General features: G+C 47.8%; 1 pseudogene; it reads left to right on the top strand.

Moving 5' to 3' along the window:
* LOC146822524 (uncharacterized) overlaps positions 1–22,192 on the top strand; it is a 28,959-nt pseudogene extending 6,767 nt beyond the window's left edge.
* The last annotated feature ends 1,074 nt before the right edge of the window (positions 22,193–23,266 follow it).

Here is a 23,266-nt window from a genome sequence, read left to right as displayed (position 1 = left end):
TCCCTGACAAGCCGTATCTGTATTACACAAGCCTAACGGTAAGAATGTAAATCATACCCGAACTATACAATCTATAGGTATTGAGTGAGGCAGTGTAGTTGAGTTAACATGAAAAAGAATGGACATGAGGTAATTTATATGCTTTACAGATTGCATATAGGTGAAGAAGGAAGGTGGACCATTAATTCCCGTTACACAAGAAGTGTCGCCCAATCATCCGCAGTGGGCTGTATCAATAAGGAACAAAGAGTAAAATATACTCAGGTGAGAATATTCAATGAATGTAGACCGCAAAAATATGAACATGTAGTATAAATATGAACATAAGTAACATAATGCCTTAAGTGCTACGAGTGAAAGTGATAGTACCTCAAAAATTCTTGAACATGGAGTTTTCCAGATATAATGATATGAGGATTAGGGCCAGTCTGGACAGGGCATAGCTCATTAGAAACAGTTATGAAATAGATGTAGGTGATAACCCATCTAAATATAATTATAAATCTTTTTCTTTCTTAGCGGAAATTTATAAATCAACACTGAACGAGAGAAAAACATCGATTACTGGTCTTGACAAAGATAGCGGCATAAATTTAGCCCATCGAAACACGTCGACGCATAGAACAAATACAATCCAAAGAAACGGATATCCACTTGATAGGATAAATGGTTTAAGATCTCACAAGTGTTTAATCCCCAGAGCTGTCTTAGATTGGATGTATAGTTTATGACAAAGTGTAGTGTCTTCTTCATGTTGTATTCTCTCTGTTATGCGGGCTCATAATAGGGTTGTGTATTTTATCATTTGACTTGTTTATGGTAAATTTGCAATTTTGTCTTAGGCTTTTTTTGTATTTGCGAGTCATTATATGTTGTATGTGATTAGACTCAGGGTGTTGATTAGAACAGGAAATCAATATCAAGTGATGTTTTTAAATGTGATGAAATACATGTTTCTTATAAAATAAATGTACGTGGCCTTTTTAATTTGATTGTGTGTAAATGTAAATGTAAATGTCAAGGTACTTATAGAGCGCACTGTCACCAGACGGACACCTTGCAGTGTCGCCTTTGCGGTTTCCTGGCGCTGATACTCATACCGCTGTGGAACCCCTCCTGGCTTTCCCTGTGAAGTGTCCACTCCTGGGCACCCCCAGGGTGAAGCCAGGCATCCTTAGCGCTGTTGGGGCCGGTGTGGAGGCTAAGCAAGCTATTGCCCAGAGTTGCAGCGTGGGGCCCGTGATTAGAATAGGCACCGAGGCGAGAATAGACAGGTCCGAGGAAATTGAGCCCGAGCCCCGCCAAGGCGGGAATCGAACCCTGGTCCCTGGCCAGAACTCTGCTTCAGGGTCTGCCGCTCTAACCATTGAACCATTGAGTGACTATCTTTGTAAATCTACATTGCTTTAATATATTTGTGTTCAAGGGACTGCTAGTTGTTACTTGGAAGAGTACCCTATTCCCTTGAATCTCACAAGGGGTCTCTCTCTATTTTTAAACACTTGAGCCCAATATCACAGCCACTGCCCGTAACCCAGAAAACACTTCATTAGGGAGCAAAACTGGATAAATGGGGTTTAGAGCAACATTGAGGGCCTGAACGATGACATTCCTTGGAATGCACTGAATAACTTATGAGACACCTTCGGGCCACCGGTTTCCCTCCCTGACCAGCCTTGAACGTTGGGGACTATTTATGACATCCAATACACATATGCAGAGGGATCTGGGATCACCTCATTTATGTGGAGTCAGATACGGCCCCCTGTCCCTCCCAGTCATTTCACCCGTCTGGACCACATTTGAGTTATTTTTTGCTTGGGACTTTGTTTCCTCTTGGAGCATACATGTACTCAGTATTGGCCACTGTATGTGTAGACAGACACTACCCTATAGATGCAGCACAAGCCGGTACCAGTCTAGGGACCAATCATTTCTTGTTTTTGGTCACTACAATTATAATCTGGTTGCTGCACACACGTTATTTTAGCATATACTTATTATAGCATGTTTTTCCCACCAAGGTAGTTACTAGCAAACATACACCAGGTATGAGGAATATTTGTAATATGGGCACACCGGACAGGCACTGCACGCGCACATTATCTATTTTGATGGTGTCATGCATGAGATCTACTTTTCCATGAGCTTGATACACGCACCTGCACCTTCATAAACGCACCTGCACCAAGACACAACCTACACCCAATATGGGATAGGTGGTCAGCGCTGCAACTTTCTCTCTGCCTCTAACGAACCACCGGTTGCGCACGTCTATCAAGTAAGTCTTTCTCTCCAATGCCGCCCCGAGGGTGGAGGAAGCACTTTGTGCTATCGCTACAGAAGGTACACCAAGTCCCTATGCCTACTCGGGAATTAGGTTTAGCAGAGCACACTACCGCGTCGGCCCCGAGGCAGGTCCAATTTTTCTACTCATTACATAGTTAACTATTGGATTTCCTCCTCTTTTATCTCCGTATCCCAAAAGTGTGTGACTATATGGAGCTGTCCTCGCTCCCCTGCCAGTTCAAGCATTGATTTTAATAAACTCAGTAAGATTTGCCGAATTAATGACTGTCTTTCGTTTAGCACAGATGCCTTCTTTGGGTACTATTAATGTAAGGAACAAGTGTGTATTGAGCACTCAAATGGGAAGTCTATCCTCATCAAATGGGGCACAAGGCCTTACAACTCGCACTAGTGGTCTTTTTAATATTGTGACGCCAATTGGAATCGCTGTTTTGATCGGGTTGGTCAAAACCACCTTTGACATTTTTTTCACAGAGGGCACTGTATGTTTGATATAGGTTTTGTTGATTTTATTACAGGTATCCCACGGAGAGCAAGTTACTCTTTGATTTTGTCAGAGTATTCACTCATTCGTGTGTCTACACTCTACCATAGAAGTGAGGCGGTAGGGGTAGTACCTATGGGATCTTTGTTAGTCCTGATGAAAGCCAGGGTAATTACGGTAGCTGGATGAAGCATGTCGAAAGTTTGTAGAGTGGAGGTGTAGTGGGTTCATCATAGCCTATCATACCATCATCAATGGGTCCATTAATGACCTTTTACTCTGATCAGAGAATCCATTATTAAAGTATACATTTGGAATTCCCTTGGTCCATTTTAAATTGTTTCTCTGCATCATTTACACTTGATCCCACACTGTTTCTTTATGTATTGTATTGTCTTCCCCTCCCCTATTGCTCCACCTCCAGCTTTGGTCTGGTCTGTGTGTTAGCAGCCCTATGATGAAGCATGCCACAGATTTCTGTGGATGAGGGCAGTTTTAACACCCCGGTGTGTTTTGTCACCCCTAGATCACAGCAGCTTCAAATGCAAAGCCCCCCTTCTAGATGTGTTTAAGTGTTTATAGGAGGTCAAAGTAAGGCGTTTTTCCTCCTACCCTTTAACTTGTGTGTTGAACTTGAACTCATGCCCAGGTTGAGGGTACTGTCATATTTAAGGTTTTGCAACTTTTAGCAAGTTGCCACTCTTTGCCCAGCTAGTCCAGTGGCCTCAGAAAGGCGCCAGACAACTTTCTGCCTGCCTGGAGAGATGTTATGTTATGTTATGTTAAATGGGACTTTTATAGCGCAACGGCTACTCCAAAGGAGTGTCCCGGCGCTTTTGTGCTCCAGACCAAAGAAAGAGCTGGAAAACATAATAGTAAAAAGAGCAGGGGCCTAAAGAGGGGGCAGATTATCCAGTGAACAGCCAGGTTTTTAAGTCTTTTCTGAAGGCAAGCAGGTTAGCGGTGTTTCGCAAGGACACCGGTAAGGAATTCCATAGCTGCGGAGCAAGAAAGCTAAAGGACCGGCCGCCTAGCCGAGCCCTTTTGATGCGTGGCACCCGAGCCAAAGCTTCTGACCTGAGGGATCGTACAGGCCGATAGAAGTCCAGCCTCCTCTGAAGATATTTGGCACCATTGCCATGCAAGGCCTTATGGGCGAGAGTCATGGCCTTGAAAAGTATCCTCTTCCGCACCGGAAGCCAGTGAAGGGATACGAGGAGATTGGAGGCACTGGTGCGACGGTGCAGGCCAAAAATTGCACGAGCAGCAGCGTTCTGAGTAACCTGCAAACGCTGGAGGAGGTATTCAGGCAGACCCAGATATAGGACATTTGCATAGTCCAATCTGGACCCTATGAGTGCCTGAACAGTAATCCTCCGATGTTCCTCCGAGAGAAGGGGAAAGAACTTGCGCAACATTCTGAGTATCCCAAAGCATGTTCCCGTAAGAGTGGAAACCTGGGATTTGAGCGAAAGCTCGTTGTCAATTTTAACCCCCAGGTTCTTAGCCCACTTAGAGGACTGAGTGGGAGGGAACATGTCAGCAGGCCACCATCCCTGCCAATCTGGTTCTGATGGGCATCCGAAGAATAGTATTTCGGATTTGTCCGAGTTGCATTTGAGGCTGTTGTGTGAAAACCAGCTAAAGACAGCCCCAAGGCACTCGCAGATCCTTTCTCCATCGAACTCTTCGCTCTTACGACAGGTGAATAGAAGCTGGGTGTCGTCAGCATAAGAGACGATCCGGGCCCCGTAGGACTCCGCCAGTGTCGCCAGAGGGGTCATAAGGATGTTAAATAGAGTGGGGCTCAGTACAGAGCCCTGAGGCACTCCGACTCCCAATGGCGGCATCTCGGCGGACCCGGGTGGGACCCAGACCGTCTGCCGGCGGTTGGCCAGAAAGGAACGAAACCAGTTGAGCACCGTCCCCCCTAGACCGATGTTATGAAGTCTAGTGAGGAGATCCTCGTGGGGGACGGTGTCAAACGCCACCGACAGGTCTAACATGACTAACATCACCCTGCCTCCTGTGTCCAGCACCTCCTTCACGATCTCCGAGACTTCCAGGAGCGCCGTCTCGGTGCTTAAGTTGGAACGAAAGCCCGATTGGGATTCATGAAGTAACTCATTAGACTCCAGGAAGTTAGAAAGCACGCTGTGCACGTGTTTCTCCAGGATCTTGGTCAGTGCTGGAAGGAGCGAGATTGGCCTATAATTAGAAGGCGCCTCTGGATCAAGATTGGGCTTCTTGATCAGGGGGATGACCATGGCTTGCTTCCAGGCCTGGGGCAGAAAACCCTGACTCAGGGATAAATTGAGGATAGGATTAGCTATGGGATTAATGACATCTGCCATTTTCGCTAAGAATTTTGCTGGACACGGATCTAATGGTGAGCCTGATTTAAGGTTCCTCATCAAGGCTAAGGATGCGGCAACCGGAAGGGGAGGAAAGTCTAGCAAAGCTGGGCCAGGAGGAGACAGGAAGACTGTCTCCGTCGGCATCGTAGATAAATCATCTAACGCTCTCGACGGGAAAGAATCCTGAATTAGCCTGATTTTGGTGGTGAAGAAATTGGCAATAGTGTTAGCCCAGGTCTCCACCGGGGCACCCTGAGTAGAGGTTGTCCGGGGGCTGGTAAATTCACGTACAATAGAAAAAATCTCCTTACAGGAGTTAGCTGCGTCTTCAATCCTTTTAGCGAAGTAACATTTCTTGCCCTGTAAAATAAGATCGTGGTAGGACTTCATCATGATTTTATAGCGTTGTTTGGCTTCAGGCTCATACTGGACTCTCCACGCCCGCTCAGCAGCTTTACATTGCCTACGAGCGTGGGCTAAATCCTCCGTAAACCAGGGGGCAGAGACCCGCCGGGCAGCAGATCTGGGTGGCTGTGAGGGAGTGAGCTCATTTAGTCTGGCAAGAAGCCAGGATTGTAGGCTCTCCAGATCTTTCTCCAGGTCGCCAGTACAGGAAACAGGGTGATCTGCCAGGGCATGCGTTAGCATGTCTGGGGTCACCCGGTGGAATGCCCTATAGCTGCTGCCCTGCTGCCTCATGACACTGGCCGGAGAGGTCACAGTAGAAAGTATTTCAAAGTGGGCAAGATAATGATCAGACCAGACGACTGGCAGAAGAGTTACAGCCATGATAGGTGTGGTGGAAAACACCTGATCGAGTGTGTGGCCTTTGTTGTGGGTCGGACCAGAAAGATAGGGGGAAAGGCCTAGAGTGGATGCAATATCCAGCAATTTGATGGCGTCCTGGTCATTATGGTCGTCCAAATGGAAATTAAAATCTCCCGCCAGTAGGCACAGCTCCGATCTAAGGACAAGGATCGACATGGCCTGCTGGAGATCATCAAAAAAGGATCCCACTGGGCCCGGGGGTCTGTAAACAATCAGACCCTTCAGCGCTTGTTGCGGCGATAGGGAGATCGTAAAGGCTAAAGAGTCCGCCCCTGCGATGGTGTGAGTATGCGTGACCGTGCACGGAAAAGATTTTTTAACAACCAAGGCAACTCCTCCTCCCCTACCCTTGTCTCTGTCCTGTCGATGGATGGTATAGTCCGTGGGGATGGCTGCCACAATGTCCGGGTGGGGGGAATCATTCAGCCATGTTTCAGTAAGCATCAGACAGGTAGGACTGGTCGTTGAGAGGAGATCAAAAATCTCTTGAGTGTGTCGGTGCAACGACCTCGTATTGAGGAGTACACAAAGGTGTTTGATGCTACACTCCTTAGCAGGGATAGGGGAAGGGAAGGAGCGAACAGGGTGCCAATGGCAGGCAGGGCACGTATGTTTACCCTTATATCGGCCAGGAAAAACCGTGTAACACGACGCATTCCAGTTACGCAAAGAGTATAGCTCCTGAGCGGAGTAGGAGAGCATAGGGGCCAGAGGTACCAGCCACGCCAGACGCTTCCGGGACGCTGACGGGCGCAGACGGGCAGGACTCTAGCACGACTCCGGCGCAGGTCCGGCGCATCCGCTGGTCGCGTCCGCTGCGCGGAGCCGTAAGTGCCTGTTTTTATAGTCCTTGTCTATGGCCTCCCCAACCCAGCCCAAACAAAGATGGCCGCCAAAACCGGCGTCCACCCCTCGGCATCAACACTCAGCCGAGGGTGGGACCGGAGCTGCAGGGAGGGGGGAAAAAAGAGTTTTTAAGCGCTGCTGAGCGCTGGGGGGTCTCTACACACTGCTGCAGGCTAGAAAATACAATTAGCAAGCACAGGTGAAAAAACGAGTAAAATCACGAAAATTAGTTTAAAATTGAAAGAAAAGCAGGAGACCTCCCGGCTTCCGCCTCAGGAGGGGAAAGGTGTGTGCAGAGTCTGATATTACCGCTTTCCAAGTCTCAGGTGCCTTTTATAGTCCTTGTCTATGGCCTCCCCAACCCAGCCCAAACGAAGATGGCCGCCAAAACCGGCGTCCAGCCCTCGGCATCAACACTCAGCCGAGGGTGGGACCGGAGCTGCAGGGAGGGGGGAAAAAAGAGTTTTTAAGCGCTGCTGAGCGCTGGGGGGTCTCTACACACTGCTGCAGGCTAGAAAATACAATTAGCAAGCACAGGTGAAAAAACGAGTAAAATCACGAAAATTAGTTTAAAATTGAAAGAAAAGCAGGAGACCTCCCGGCTTCCGCCTCAGGAGGGGAAAGGTGTGTGCAGAGTCTGAGATGTGTGAATGACTCCAAGGCTAAGGGACAAAAGGCAGTTGCTGCAGAGTGAGGTGTTAACTCCTCGCCCAGGAATGCCACTCGTAGTGTTAGCCCAAAAAGCGAGCTGCATAGGGGAAGTCACGTATGAAGGTCACCTGTGACAACACAGAAGGATGCCTTTTGTTCAAGCAGACAAGTTTTAGACAGGGACAGAGAGGGAATACCCATCCCCAAAAGTAGCCTCAGCTCTAGGGTAGGCTACCAAGCTAATGACGGGCCACAACATTTTGAGAGTGGCTTGAATAGTGTACCCTAAGATAGCCAGATTCCACACACTGCAGGAGACATGTCACCAGAAGGGAAGGGGACCCAGGAGCCCATTGGCTAATGACGACAGTACGTTCCAGGCATTTTCCTGAGATAATTATGGCACCCTGCACATCAGATTACTCTGGATTCGAAGAAAGGACCAAAGAAGGACCGGCCTGCTGCCCTTAAAACTGCACAAGGAGAGGCTGCACTGTTGGAAGGACTACACCTGCTGCAGTTTGCGCTAGTCAGGTTTGGACTGTGCCTGCAGCTCCTGACCCAGGCAAAAGTGGATTCCTGGGCCTCAAAACCATAACAGTGACTCCAAGGATCAGTCGGCTGATCCCCTGGAACCAGCTCCAGGGACTTGAGTTAAAGAAACTGAAACAGGCAAGTTGGTAGTCACCACAGATGTTTTGCCACTACCTGCTGCCGGGCACACAAAGTGACCAATCCACAATGACCAAAAGTTGCACTCAAGCTGGAAGAGCTGTCAATCTGGATTCATCCCCCAAGAGGGATACTAGTACCTGCCAAAGGACTTTGCCCTGACCATGGTACAAGGAGACCAGTAGCCCAGTGTTGGACTTGGCCCTTCTGGCAGGTTCACCCCTAAACTTTTTGCTTTTACTGGTGCCCTGGTGGTAGTGATTTTTGGTTTCTGCGCACTTTCCCTGTGTCCCAGAGTAAAGTGCGTGCGCACTCTGGGTGCATGTGGTGAGATACGCCTGCCCTCCCATAGGAATACATGGGGGAATGCATGTGTCCCTGGTAGTTCCTGATGCGTGGGGAGTGCAGGTGCGAGTTTGGTATGTGCGGACTCGTGTGATTAAATGCTGCGCGATGATGTGTGCGGTGTCCATGTAGCTAGTGTGGAAGCACCACTTCTAGACGCTGGCATAAATGTGCAGTGACTGCCTGTCGCGTGATTGGCTGGCTGAAGTCATGTGACGGGCTAGGAAATCCCCAGAGTCAGGAGGAGTCACCCAGTGGTGAATAGGAAGATCAGCAGCCAGATGGGTGGGAGGAGTACACCTAGGACCTGAATAGGGCTGGGCTTTCCCCACACAATGCTGGCTCCGCCCCCTGTGGTGCGACTGATGACCCTTGCCTGTCCTGTGAATAGGGAGAGGGGCTGAGCAAAACAAAGTGCTCAGGAACCAGTTGTTACTGGTTCGCCCCTTCCCTGCATCTTGAGACAAAGGAAAGCTATGTATAAAAAGGGGCTGTGACCCCATGAATGTGTTCTCTTCCAGGATCCTGCCTGAGGGGGGCTGCTGCTGTTGCTGGACCAGAGGACTGCCACTTGGACTACCTCCCTGCCTGGAGGCCCAGTAAGCTGGCTCTAGGTCCAGCCTTGCCCCCCCCCCCCCCTGCCTTGCTGCATACAGAGGAGAACTTTGCTGGACTTTTATATTCTCCCCTAAAGCGCCTGGAAGTGCTTTTGAGTTTGAGTTTAAGTTTGAGTTTAAAAGCACTTTTAAAGCGCACGTATACCGGCGGTTTCTTGGCGCTGTAGCTAGTGGGGACTGAGGTTTAAGAAACAGGGGGAAAGGGCTGGGCATTCATTCAAAGGATTTTGTGAAAAGGTAGGTTTTAAGATTTTTACGGAATTGGGGATAGAGGGTGCTGGCACGAAGGTGAAGGGGGAGGGAATTCCAAAGGGTTGGTGCTAGAAAGGCAAATTTGGAGCCGCCCCACTTTTTTCTCCGGAAGCGGGGGATGGTGAGGAGGGACTGAGAGGAAGAACGTAGGTCCCTGGAGGGGACATAGGGAACAATCTCAGAGGAGATGAAGGCAGGTGCCAGGTCCGATCGGGCCAGAAAAGTGATTGATGCGAGTTTAAATTGAATTCTGGCCCATACTGGGAGCCAGTGAAGAGATTTTAGAAGTGGGGTGGAGTGGTGGAATTTGGGAAGGTTGAAGGCTAGGCGGGCCGCCTGGTTTTGAATCTGTTGTAGGCGGCACAAACTGTATGCAGGGATGCCGGCATACAGGGCGTTCCCATAGTCCAGGCGGGACACCACCATGGCCAGGATAATAAGTTTAAGAGCGGAAAAAGTAAAGAAACGGGACACCTTGCGGATAGTACGTAGTGAAAGAAAAGAGGAAGATACCACAGAGCTAACCTGGGAGTGAAGGGTAAGTTGAGAATTGAGCTTAATGCCTAGTGTTTTGACAGAGGAGGAGGGGACAGGAGGGGGACCAAGAGAGGGAGGCCAGCAAAGGGGGGACCAGGGGCTGGAAGAACCGCCCGTCAATACCAACTCGGTTTTGTCCGGGTTAAGTTTGAGGTGATTATGGCTCATCCAGTCCCTGATGTGAAACATGACAGTGTGGAAGTTGAGGACAGAAGAAGGAGAGGAAAGATCAAAGACCAGCTGGAGGTCATCCGCGTAATTAAATACGGCGACCTCCATCTGTTGGAGAGAAAAGATGAGTGGGGCGATATATAGATTGAACAAAAGAGGGGAAAGAGATGAGCCTTGAGGAACCCCGCACTGGACTTTCTGGAAGTCCGCTGTGAAGTCACCCAGGCGTACAGCCTGGGTGCGGTCGCTCAGGAAGGAGGACAACCAGACCAGGGCAGTCCCATCGATCCCCGCCGCCCTGACACGGGAGAGTAAGATGTTGTGGTCCACCGTGTCAAAGGCGGCTGAGAGGTCGAGGAGCACAAGGGCCTGGTGATGATTAGTGTCCATGCCCTCCCTGAGGGTGTCGAGGACCGACATGACCACAGACTCCGTGGAGTGTGCGGGGCGGAAACCAGCTTGGCGGGAGGCAAGGGCTCCATGTTTCTCCACAAAGGAGCTCAGAGCGCAGGTGACGTGGCGCTCGAGCACCTTAGCTAGAAATGGCAGGAGGGAGATGGGGCGGAAATTGGCAGGGACAGAGGGATCTGCCCCAGGTTTTTTCAGGATGGGCACAATTACCGCAGACTTCATGGAACTAGGAACTATGCCTTGCGCGAGGGAGCTGTTGAGGAGGTGAGTGGGGGGATCTGGACAGGAGACAAAGATGTGACGGAGGATATGGGCAGGACAAGGATCTAGAGGGGAGCCAGATTTGATCAGAGGCACCAGTGAAGTCAAGTTTTCCCGAGTGATAGGGGGAAAGGTGGTTAGTTTGCCTTTGGGAGGGGGGCATTGGGGATCAACAAAGGAGGGGGGGGGTGGGGGGATGTTGGCCTTGATGGTGATAATTTTCTGGGTGAAATAATTATTAAGAGAGAGACAGAGGTCATTTGACGGGGCAGGTTTAAGCGTAGTTCTGTCCGAGAATGCCAGATTGTGAACGATGGAAAAGATCTCCTTGGACTGGTTCTCCGCTGCTAAGATTTTGGAGGAAAAATAAGCTGTTTTGGCCTCCAGGATGTTTTGTTTGTACTGGTTAAGGATATTGATATATTCCAGTTTCAAAGTGGGGCAGTAGTTTCTCCTCCACGCCCGCTCTGCGCGGCGAACAATAAGTTTGGTGGCTTTTAGTTCTTGGGTAAACCACCGGTTGGCGTCTTTGTCGCGTTTAGAGGTAATGCGCTTGAGCGGGGCAACGGAGTCGCAGCTGCGGGAGAGCCACTGGTCTATAGCATCAGCCTGGGAGACGGTGGTGAGGCCCTGAAGAGGCGGGAGAGAGCCAGCAAGGAGAGAGGAGAGGTTCTCAAGGTTGACTCGGCCCCATGATCGGACCCAGATGTTTTTGGGTCGGGGGGGCATAGCAGGGGGGAGGATAGGAAGGAGAAATGAAATCAAATGATGGTCGGACCAAGTGCAAGGGGAGATAGATAAGGATTCCACAGGACAGTTTAGGGACCAGATTTGGTCAAGCTGGTGACCCTTGATGTGAGTGGGGGAGTGAACGTGGGGAATGAAATTAAGGGAGTGGAGGGTTTCAGAGAAATCCTTAGATGACAGACATTCGGCAGGATCGGAGGGCCAAAAATTAAAGTCGCCAAGGAGCAGGATGGAGGAGTTGTTGATTGCAATGGTAGTCAGGACCTCCAAAAAATCTGGGAGAAACTGCACTGGGGACTGAGGAGGACGATAGGTAAGGAAACAGGTAAGAGGAGGGGAGGTGGACACCGTGCGGATCACCAAGAATTCGGTGGTGGCAATGTTAGGAAGAGGGAGAATTTGGAAAGGGAAGTCGGTGCGTGCGATGACTGCCACGCCGCCCCCGGCTCTGCCCGGAGGGCGGTCGGCCCTGAGGGCGTAGTAGGGGGCAGGAAGAGTGGATAGGAGTGCGGGGAGGGAGTCATCGCAGAACCAGGTCTCAGTTAGGAAAAGGAGATCAGGGGCCTGTAAGTCTAATAGGACCGAGAGTTCGTGCGAGTGGGCAACAGCAGAACGGGTGTTGAGGTAGAGAGCTGTGAGAGTTTTAGGGTTTGGCGAAGGAGCAGCCCTACAGGTCGTGGGCGGGGTGTCCAGAATAGGAGGGGGGTGAGAGGAAGAGAGGGAGGCAATACCGAGAGCAGAAATGCGAGAGCTGGTACTGGTCGTGATGGGCCAGGGGCCCTGGTAGCTGCGAAGTAGGTCCGGGCTATAGGTGATGGGAGGGGCAGAGTATAAGGCCCCTAGTCCCGGCCAGTCGCGGACGGGCGCAGACGGGCTTGCCTTAGGCGCGCCTTCGGCGCGCAATCGTCGCGCCCGCTGCGCTCGTCCGCTGCGCTTCCTACCAAGACACATATTTATGGTCGTGAGGCGGGGAGTAGAAAGGGGCGTGGCCAACAGAGTGGGCGTGTCTGTGGCGCGCCTCGCGCTCGAGAATGGCGTCTGGAGGTGAGGGGTCGTTGCAGCGAGGAGCGCTGTGAACGAGAAGCCAAGAAGTGCAGGTAGGGGGGGTGGGGGTGATAGGAACACGAGATTACAGTGGTTTAAAAGTTTTTGTCGATTTAAAAAACAGGGTTATGCATTCTCCCGGCTTCCGCCTCAGGAGTCCAATAGCTAGTGAAGCGGCTTGCTTCAGCGCTCGCTTATATATGCCAGAAGTCGAGGGGGCGTGGCCAACAGAGTGGGCGCGTCTGTGGCGCGCCTCGCGCTCGAGAATGGCGTCTGGAGGTGAGGGGTCGTTGCAGCGAGGAGCGCTGTGAACGAGAAGCCAAGAAGTGCAGGTAGGGGGGGTGGGGGTGATAGGAACACGAGATTACAGTGGTTTAAAAGTTTTTGTCGATTTAAAAAACAGGGTTATGCATTCTCCCGGCTTCCGCCTCAGGAGTCCAATAGCTAGTGAAGCGGCTTGCTTCAGCGCTCGCTTATATATGCCAGAAGTCGAGGGGGCGTGGCCAACAGAGTGGGCGTGTCTGTGGCGCGCCTCGCGCTCGAGAATGGCGTCTGGAGGTGAGGGGTCGTTGCAGCGAGGAGCGCTGTGAACGAGAAGCCAAGAAGTGCAGGTAGGGGGGGTGGGGGTGATAGGAACACGAGATTACAGTGGTTTAAAAGTTTTTGTCGATTTAAAAAACAGGGTTATGCATTCTCCCGGCTTCCGCCTCAGGAGTCCAATAGCTAGTGAAGCGGCTTGCTTCAGCGCTCGCTTATATATGCCAGAAGTCGAGGGGGCGTGGCCAACAGAGTGGGCGTGTCTGTGGCGCGCCTCGCGCTCGAGAATGGCGTCTGGAGGTGAGGGGTCGTTGCAGCGAGGAGCGCTGTGAACGAGAAGCCAAGAAGTGCAGGTAGGGGGGGTGGGGGTGATAGGAACACGAGATTACAGTGTTTTAAAAGTTTTTGTCGATTTAAGAAACAGGGTTATGCATTCTCCCGGCTTCCGCCTCAGGAGTCCAATAGCTAGTTTTATTTGACTTATAGCGCTAGGAGCGCTTTATTTGGGACCCCAGTGTCGAGGAGCACTTTACTTGGTGCTTTGCTGAAGCCTCCAGCGCCTGGAAGCGCTGGACTTGCCTTCAGCGCAGAGAGCGCTTTCACCTTTACCCTTAGCGCCAGGAGCACTTTATTTCTGAAAGCCGGTGCCCACCCGGCCTTTGCCCCATTCTTGGCAGATCCTGAAGCCCCCCTGGCAGGTGCCCACCCTGCCAGGGGCATTGCCGCCCATAACGGGTGCCCACCCCGCTCGTATGTTTAAAGAAGAGGGAGCCTACCCCTCTGTCAGGGTCCGGGTTCTGAGACACCGATGTTACCTTCTCCTCCCCCACTCACCGATGTTTCCACCTTTCAGTCGCCGGACCCTGCCACGCTTTGGACGGCATCATCAGAGTTCCCCCCCTTCCGGGTACTGGCCCTTTCAGGAACAGACGGAAGACTACGGACTCCGCCCCCGGGGGTGGAGCACCATCGCGTCATCTGACGTAAAAAGACCGGCCGCCACGGAAAAGGTAGTCAACAGCGGGAAGGAGGAAGGAGAACGCCGAGACGAACAACGGAGAGGAGAGGAGACGAGGACGCGAAGAATCCAGTGGTGTCGAGGACCCCGGAGGACGAGAGTACAGAGGAGCCTGGAGGCCAACAATCCCGCGAAGCGCCCTGCCACGGTCCCGGAGGACGGTGGCTCGAACAGGTACGGCAGCGTTTGCTGGGTACCGGGAGCCGGGTCCATCATAGAGCCGAAGGAGGAGTGGGGCTGCCCGGTAGGGAATCCTGACCTCTGCGCACGAAACAAGAATCGATAGATGGTGACATCCCGCACTCCCTTGCCCTTAAGCAAAACAAGACCTGTATATTCCTAATCGGTCTCCTTTCTATTTCTGTTCTACCCTCATAACAACGTCGGACGAGTGATTCCTGGTCGAGGGGACAAGGCGAGCATCTTCAAAGAGGGAGAACCTATCCCCCTGGAGGAAGAAGAACATGACTCACCCCCTTTCGTTATGGGTTCTTTTGATGCCCGACTTTGACATTTCTTTATTGTTACACCGAGACCTTTGACTATTCCCCATTAAACAATCATAAGACTACCACGCCTGTGTCAAGCTGTTTCTGCCAACTCTTATACCCTCATTGCTGCCGTACTGAAATCACCGCCGTGGCATCCAGGAAGTCAGGCAGTTCTTGTTAGGACGTGGGCGGGGCCTCGTCCCGAAACGGAAGTCGATGGGAGCCCACCCCGCGCTCCGGTAGCCACAGCGAAAAGGCCGTCCCGAAGGAGAGAGCCCCCGAGGAGCTGGAGCTCTCTTGTGGCCGTCGTACTGCCCCCGAAGAGTCCGGTGTGCCTCGAGCCTCGGAGGCTCCCCAAGAGAACTGCAGGCTGAGGAGACCGGCAGCGGGGAAGACGCCGGTGAGACCAGGCGGAGACAACGCGGGAGTCCCAGGTAAGCGGGACTCCACATGGTAGTAGTCTCTGCCCCCTGTCCCCCACAGTGGCGCCGCAGTTGCAGGCTGCTCCGACGGGGGCAACACTGAAGAGAGTGCCCCTTCGCCCCCGGAGAGGCGTTAGTATCCTAGAGCGCTAGTGCGCTCCACCCGAGGCCAGAAGTAGCTGTCCAGAGCCCCCGAGCGGGACTCCGACCCCGGGGGCATTATTTGTTGCTCAGAGTCCAGAGGGACTCCAACGACGGCGCATTGTTTGTTTAGAGCCCACGAGGCTCCAACGTTGCCCCAGGGCATATTTGTAGTTCAGAGCCACGGAGGCTCTAGGGGGGCATTTCTTGTTGTTTGAGCCCAGCGAGGCTCCAAGGGGCCAGTCCTGTGTTTAGAGCCCAGAGGGGCTCAGGGGACAGTCAGTTGGCCAGAGCCTGCAAGGTTCCGGCGTTGGCCCCCCCATTGTTCTACAGCTGCCCAGCACTTCATGGGCAGCTGGTCCGTTTAGGCCCCCGACATTGGGACACAGGGCGTCCTAGCCCCTACGAAGCCAGTTGGCCTAGGGACTGCCACAGGTGGTGGCTAATGTGAGTTTTGCGCTATTGTTCCCAACCTACACCTCTGAATGTGTTGTGATGCATCATGTGTAATGTGTTTCTACCCCTACAGGTATTGTGATACTTAGGTGGTTATTCTCCCTAGTACAGGTGGTGCTAGTGAGGTCCTGGTTCCCTGCGTGACATTCTCCTAAGGTGGTTAGGGTTGCGTAGGTGGTACTTGCCTGTTACCAGTAGTTACTGGTTGTGTGCTACATGTGTTATTTTGTGCTACAATAATTTGATATCCTATGTTCTAAGTGCTAAGTTCTAAAAGTGCTAATTCCTGACAGTGGTCCATGTGGCCCTGTCCCCTGTACATATAATCCCTTGTAAAATTCTGCCCAGTGCCAGTTGGTACAGTGTAAATTGTGTGAATAGTATCTAATGTGTTTTGGTATAATACAAAGGCTATTTTTATAGAACCTTGTGTGGAGTTTCCTTTGTGGTGGGCCTTGGGTGGTGGTGTTGTGTGCGCGCGCAAACGCTTTACACATTGCCTCCGGGATAAGCCTGACTGCTCGTGCTAAGCTACCAAGGGGGTGAGCAGGGGTTATCTTTGGCGTGTAACTCCCCAGCCCTGACTAGAGTGGTGGTTTCTGCCTGGCTTTGGCGCAAGCCCTAGCCAACCAGAAATCGCCATTTCTAACACCCAGCATTGGCTGGCCAACTGCTGCAACCATGAAGACTTCGTGGACCCCAACCTCTTTGGCCAAAGTCTCCCCACACCACTCATGGACCAAGAACTTACCACAAATGCACTCCTGTCGACAGCACATCAACTGTGGCATTCCTGAGCATCTTTTGTTTTCTCCTATAATCGGATCATCAGGACCACTCTTATAGTCTATGGTGCTTGCCCTGTAAAAGTTTGGAACTTGATGTAAAAATGCTGTAGCGATGAGTTAACTGCCCAAAGTATCCTTTCTGGACCCATAGACCACCATCCTGCCAGATTTGCTGACCCAAGCCGGGCTACAGATGGTGAACTAACTCTTTGGAAACCTTTGGAAAGTTTTAAACTCGTTGACGAATGCTTGTTTGTGGTTGCATTTAAAATAATTTATATCTTCAAAAAACTATCTACGAAAAACTCTGGTGGATTTTCCTCAGTGTCTAAAAATATTCTGATTGTTTATAGATTTTTCATGGTGCGTGACTCCTATTGTGGTTTGGTGCTGTTGAATGCTTTATAGTAAGTTCCTTTGTCAAGCCTTGCTGCTTGAAGCCATAGCTAACCAAGGTTCTGCAAAGGTGATCAAGACTAGCATGACAGGTCTCAAGACAGTTTCTGTACGTGTATTCTATGATAAGCCCCTCCCCCAGCCTATCATGACACACCCAGGTCATTTTCCTGCAGTCGTTTGATACATTTTGTATCATTAAATAGTGATTAAAATTTATATTCTTAGATCTACTAGTTTAAAATGGATGAGGGTTATTTAATATTCAAAGACATGGCTGTAGTGTTTCTTCTGTTGACAACGGTATCAGCACACGATCCATATGATACCTTGAAGAAATATTTGAATATTCACAGTATGTCCAGCAGGATTCACATGTTAATTCTTACAGGTACAATATCCCTTCAGTTACGAGTCAGGAAGCTAGACGAGTTTGAGACAGCACACAAAAAAAAAGAAGACAGCACTGACGCTAAAAAGAGCCTTTTTGTGAATTTAAATGGCACATTCAACTCCCACTGCTGAAAAGTATTATTGAATGAGGATTGGAAAATATCTGTGCTGCAGCCAAACTGCTAGATGAACGTACCCATGGAAAGCAAAAGGTGAGACAATTGTTTTGCCATCTGACCTTTAGAAAACCATACCCATAATATTTATACTTTAATGACAAGTAAATATTGTATGCAGAGCACCATTTCAAACAATCACAAACTATTATTATTGGTTGTGTTCATTGGCAGAGGCTTGAAGCAAGAGCCGGCCATGCATATTGCAGCATCATCTAAAGAGATGTTAAAGGTACGCTATGTAACGTGTCTCAATCTTTTAAATACAATTATCTGTCCTAAAGTTATGAGCAACTAAAGATCACAAAGAATTAAACATTTGTGTTCTTTAATTTACATATACATTTTTAAGCTACTGCTTTAGAAATAGGCGACTGACACCTATAGATGTTCAAGCGTGTAGCATAATTACAATAACGAGACATGTGAATGCTCTTTCAAAATCATTTCACTTTAAACCACACAACACTATAGTAATACGCTTGTGCCAATATTTCTTTTTTTTTTATTTAAATGGCACTGCAAAAGGCGCAGCCTGCATCAAAAGTGTCCAGCAAAAATGTGCTTTGTTTGCTCACGAGTATTCAAAAATAATTTCTATTATTGACTGGAAACCCACTGAGCACCGAAGAACAAACTACAGTGGCTGGGGTTCATGATTGTCAAGCATATGAGAAGCAGTGAATGAAACAGCAATTTATACGAAATTAGGAAACAACAAGTGAACATATAGGGAAATGGTTTGACAAGTTTACTTTTTAGAAATAAAAATAAATTTTATTTCTTTAAATCTCAGAACATTTTCCACAAAGGCAATCAACAGAAAAGAGGGTACTAAGGCTTTCAAATAAAAACAAATAGATAAGGAATGCTGCAGATGTACAGGATATGATCCAGAGCTGGAAGCCCATCACAGAAATCACATTACGAACAAACAGCTGATAAACACATTAAATCGTGTACACATAGTTAATGGGGGAGTGGAGTCTGTTATTGATGAAGGAAAGTCACTGCAAATGGCATATTTCAAACAGAAGAGATTGTGTCCGATTCTAATGGTGAGCTTAGATCTGTAGTGGAAGGACTTCAGATTAAAGAACTGGAAAAGAGAGGACTTGCTTTTTACAGAGTTGGGGAGTCTTTACTGCATGGCTGCCACAAACGCCCCATGTCTACTGTATTATAAATTGGTGTGTGACTTACTTGGTTGTTTGGTGCTGTTGAATGCGTTACACTGCGTTCCTTTGTCAAGCCTTGCTGCTTGAACCCGCAGCTACCCAGGGTTGTGCAAAGGTGATACAAATGAGCTTCTCCCATGCAACACCAGTGTTGTATCGCAGGTTTGGTGTGCATCACCAGTGCTGCGTCTCAGATTTAGTGTGCATCACTAGTGGTCCATGAAAAAGTAACTCTATTATTAAATGATTTAAAACTAAATGGAGATATACATTTTGTTTAGGATGTTATTAAGCACCTGTTCCATGCTTTTTTCCCATTTTCCACCATTTTTGAGCATTTTATGACACTTTGAAGCACTGGTGATGAGTTGGGAAATTGATGATTTTTGTGATGAGGGATGATTCAAAAGTGCTGAAAATACATTTGGGACCTATTCAGAACACTGCAATCACACCTATATAGTTTTAAAATGATTATGAAGTATTACAAATTTTAACCTCCATAAGGGAGGCAAGCTGAAATTTTACACCACTCTGAGTTCCATGACCTCGTACACAAAAGTGACCTTGTCCCCCTGAAATTGAAAATGCTAATTTTCATCTTTATTTGTAAAGCTATTCATTCTGTTTCATTCATTGTGTGTTTATAATGCTCTAAGGCCACTTTAACACTCATTTATTTTCATTCCAATCCACTTTTGACCGTTTTAGAGCACTTTGATGCACCAATGATGTATTTGGACTTAGTCTTTTTTCCTTTCATGGAGACTTCAACAGTGTTAGAAATTCATTTTGGAAATACACAGAACAGTGCAAATGCATTTATATACCATTCAGAAAGCTGCAATTACACCTATATAGTTTTTAAATGATTTTGATTAACATTGTTGACCTCCATGGGGAGGGCCCTTAAGCTGAACTTTTACACAGCTCAGAGTTCCACGACCTCTGACACAACTGTGACCTTGTCCCCCCCCCCCCAACCTATTTTTGAGACTATTCATTTTGTTTCATTCATTGTGTGTTTATAATGTGATTAGGCCACTGTAACACTCAATTATTTTCATTTTAATCCATTTTTGAGCATTTTTTAACACTTTGATGCATCATTGATGTTTTGGGTCTTTGACATTTTTTGCCTCAGGTACACTTCAAAAGTCTTAGAAATTCATTTTGGAGGTACACAGGACACTGTAAGTGCACCTATATAGCATTCCAGACACTGCAATTGTACCTATATACTTTGTAAATGATTTTGTAATAAATATTTTTTTGACCTCTTGGAGCACATGGAGCAGCACCATAGCCTTCTGTAGAAGAAGTGACTCTGTTCCCTGAACACCTAAAAATATGACAAATATCACTAAAACAGGTGGCTGGATGCTAGAATTGGGACTCAGACATTGCTGGTACATCACCTGAGGTATAATGTGGATTCCTGATGTCCACAAGGACCCACAAACTGTCATGAGTTGATACCAAAAATTAGCAAAAATTGTAAAAAAAAGTGTTTGACAAGATTTGCTAATTTTCCAAATAGCTCAGAATGGATATCACGGTCACTTTGTGAGTACCCAGGACCTAAATATACTTGTTAGAAAGCTCAGATCTGATGTTTTCATGTGATCTATGTACCTTTGGTATTATCTCAAGTTTTTTTTCAGCTTCTAGCCAAGGGAAAAACCTGATATCGTACCCGATTATGTGCACCTTGGGCTGGGTGAAAGAAGTGACTTTGCCCCCTTAAACCAAAAAACTTCAAAAAGTCATCCCTGGAGGCCAGAAATGGGTCTTAGACACTCTTGGTATGTCATCTGAGATATACTATGGGGTCCTTGGGTCCAGAACTAGAAATGTGATGTTACTCTGAGCTCTATGGCCTATAATGGAAAAAATGAGTTTGACACCAAACACCTTGAAATGTCACAAATAGGAGTCAGACATGTACCTGGAGGCTGGAAATGAGCCCTAGCCACTCTTGTTATATCACCTGAGATATATTATGGGGTCCTGGTGGCTACAGGGACCTGAAAACAGTCATGAGGGATGATATTGAAAATTAGCAAAAATTGTCAAAAAATGTTTTTGACAAAATTTGCTAATTTTCCAAATAGCTCAGAATGGATATCACAGTAACTTTGTGAGTACCCAGGACCTAAATATACTTGTTAGAAAGCTCAGATCTAATACTTTGAAGGGGTTTGTGGACCTTATGGACTATAAGAAGGTTTTTTCCAATTCCAGCCATGGGGAAAAACCTGGAATCTTACGGAAGTGGTAATAGAATACGTCATTGTTTTTCATCTCACTGATTTTTAGAAAACAGTTACTTTACTCATTATCCTTATGCTTTTAATGCAACTATTTATTGTATTTAGACATATTTTGAACATTTGTTAACCATTCTTACTATCTGTGTTTGTTTGCAGATGCTTGAAACAAGATAATTCTATACACTGCAGACAACCACTTGATAAGAGACGGCAAAGGTATGCTACGTAGAATGTGCGGCTTTGTTTTTCGTATGCAATCATCTGTCATAAATTATGACCACCTTGTAGATCGTGTGTTTTGCATGGTCTAATTTACAGATACATTTTGTAAGCTACTGTTTCAGTCTTAGGCTATTGACAGTTATAGATTTTATGCACTTTGCATATATGCAAAATGAAAAATATTCACTTTCTATAACACAGAACCATTTACTAATGCTTAACTTTGTCTTTATGTACTTAAAGGGCACGGCATAATGGGCCTTCTACATCCAAAGTACCTGGTGAAAAAAATCATGATGTATTCATACATTTTGAAAAAGAGTTTCCTGTGACACTGAATGGGAATCCACCAGGTAAAAAAGACCGAATTGCCCTGGTTGGTGATCACGAGCGGCGTGCATATGATAAGTGGAGACTGAAACAGCAACTTCTAAGAAAGGAGGTAACAATGAGTAAGTAAACATTTAGATATGCTGAAATATATTGAAAAGTTACAATTTTAGAAACTGATATCAATTTATTTTGTTTCTTTCAATCACAGAACAGTTCCAGCGAAGGCAACCAAAAGAAAAATGTGTACTAAAGTTTTATAATAAAATGCAATGGAGAAAGAATGTACCCGAAGTTGCAGAGCTAATCCAGAATTGGAAACCAATGACAGAAAGCACTTCACCAATGGGTGATAAACAAATTAACTCATGTCTGAGTCACCAACGGTGGAGTGGAGTTTCTGTTGTTGATGAAGAAGGTAGAAGGAAGGCCGTTGCATCACGCATTTTTCAAAAAGGAGAGGTGGTCTGCGATGATTTTCATGGGGAGCTAATATCTGCAACAGAAGGAATACAGAAGTTAAATGAGCTGCCTAAAAAAAAAATGAACAGCTTATTTTTTTTTTACCAATTATCGGAAGGAACGGTATTGCATGGATGCCACAAACAGTCCATGCTCATGTCACCCCTTACTGGAAACTCCTGGAAAGCTAGTGCGGACATCAAAAAAGAAATTTAATGTCAAACCAGTTCTTGAGACTTTTGAAAGAGATGAAAAGCTGAGATACGTTATTTTATTTGTTGCGTTGCAAACTATTCAGATCAGTTGTGATCTTACTTTTGACTATGTTCTATCAACAAAAGCCCACAGAGGCCAGGTGCCACCCTGCATTGATTAAGGACAATTCACATAAGACTTAGGGGCTCATTACAATGGCGGGAGGATCGCCACCGCTGGCCCGGCAGGGATTGGGTTTGGGGGATCGTTGTGGGCCAACCTTGGGGGGGGGGGTGTTGCTACACTGGGGGATACCCATGGCACCCCCCTGCATTTCCTTGCACCAAGTGGCAGGCACCGCATGGTGCCTGCCAAGTGGTGCAGGAAATAAGGTGCAAGCACCTTTCACATTGCGGAAGGTGCTGCAGCCAGCAGCACCACCCGCAATGTTAAAGGCCAACGATGCGCCCGCCAGTATGAAGGGTGTATACTAATTGCAGTGGTGGGACCGCCACATATCTGGCAGCCGGTCCCAATCACCACTATGGTGGCAGGCGGACCAAGTCTACCCATCATCGTAATGAGCCCCACAGTTTTTAGAGTTTTAAGGATGGTTTACTACATCAAAAATACTGTGGATATTCTATTCTCTGTACTTTAACCCATTGCGTGCGACGGACGGCTGGGAGCCGTCTGACGTCATGGTGGGCATGTGCGTCAGACAGCTCCTGGCCGTCCTAGCACCCACCCTGCAAACAGTCATTATGGTTGGTACTGAAAATTAGCAATATCAGATATCAGATATCTGGATATCAGAGACACTGTTTGAGTGCACAAGATATAAATACACTTCTTAGAAAGGTCAGGTCTGATCCTTTCATGTGATCTATCTACCTTTGGTATTATCTGAAGTTTTTTTTTCAGCTTCCAGCCAAGGGAAAAACTTGATATTGTACCCAATTTTGAGCACCTTGGGCTGGGTGGAAGAAGTGACTTTGCCCCCTTAAACCTCAAAACTTCATAAAGTCACCCCTGGAGGCCATCTGGTCACTCCATTGAAATGGATAGGATATAATACACAGCAGAATGTGCCATATAATTCTTGAAGCGTATAAGGTAGAGACTTAATTTCAATTGTAGATTGTAGCTGAGATATGTACGCATTATGGTACCAATTCTGATGTTTGTGGCTTATAGGAACAAGGTGCAAATTAGGTGTGACCTCGAGGTATGTTTTTCTTTCGGCTTCAGGTAG

This window comes from Triturus cristatus, chromosome 6 (genome assembly GCF_964204655.1).
Source record: "Triturus cristatus chromosome 6, aTriCri1.1, whole genome shotgun sequence".
In the NCBI taxonomy this organism is placed as follows: domain Eukaryota; kingdom Metazoa; phylum Chordata; class Amphibia; order Caudata; family Salamandridae; genus Triturus; species Triturus cristatus.
Note: the sequence above shows the minus strand (reverse complement) of the source record. Positions and strands in the feature narration are given on the sequence as shown.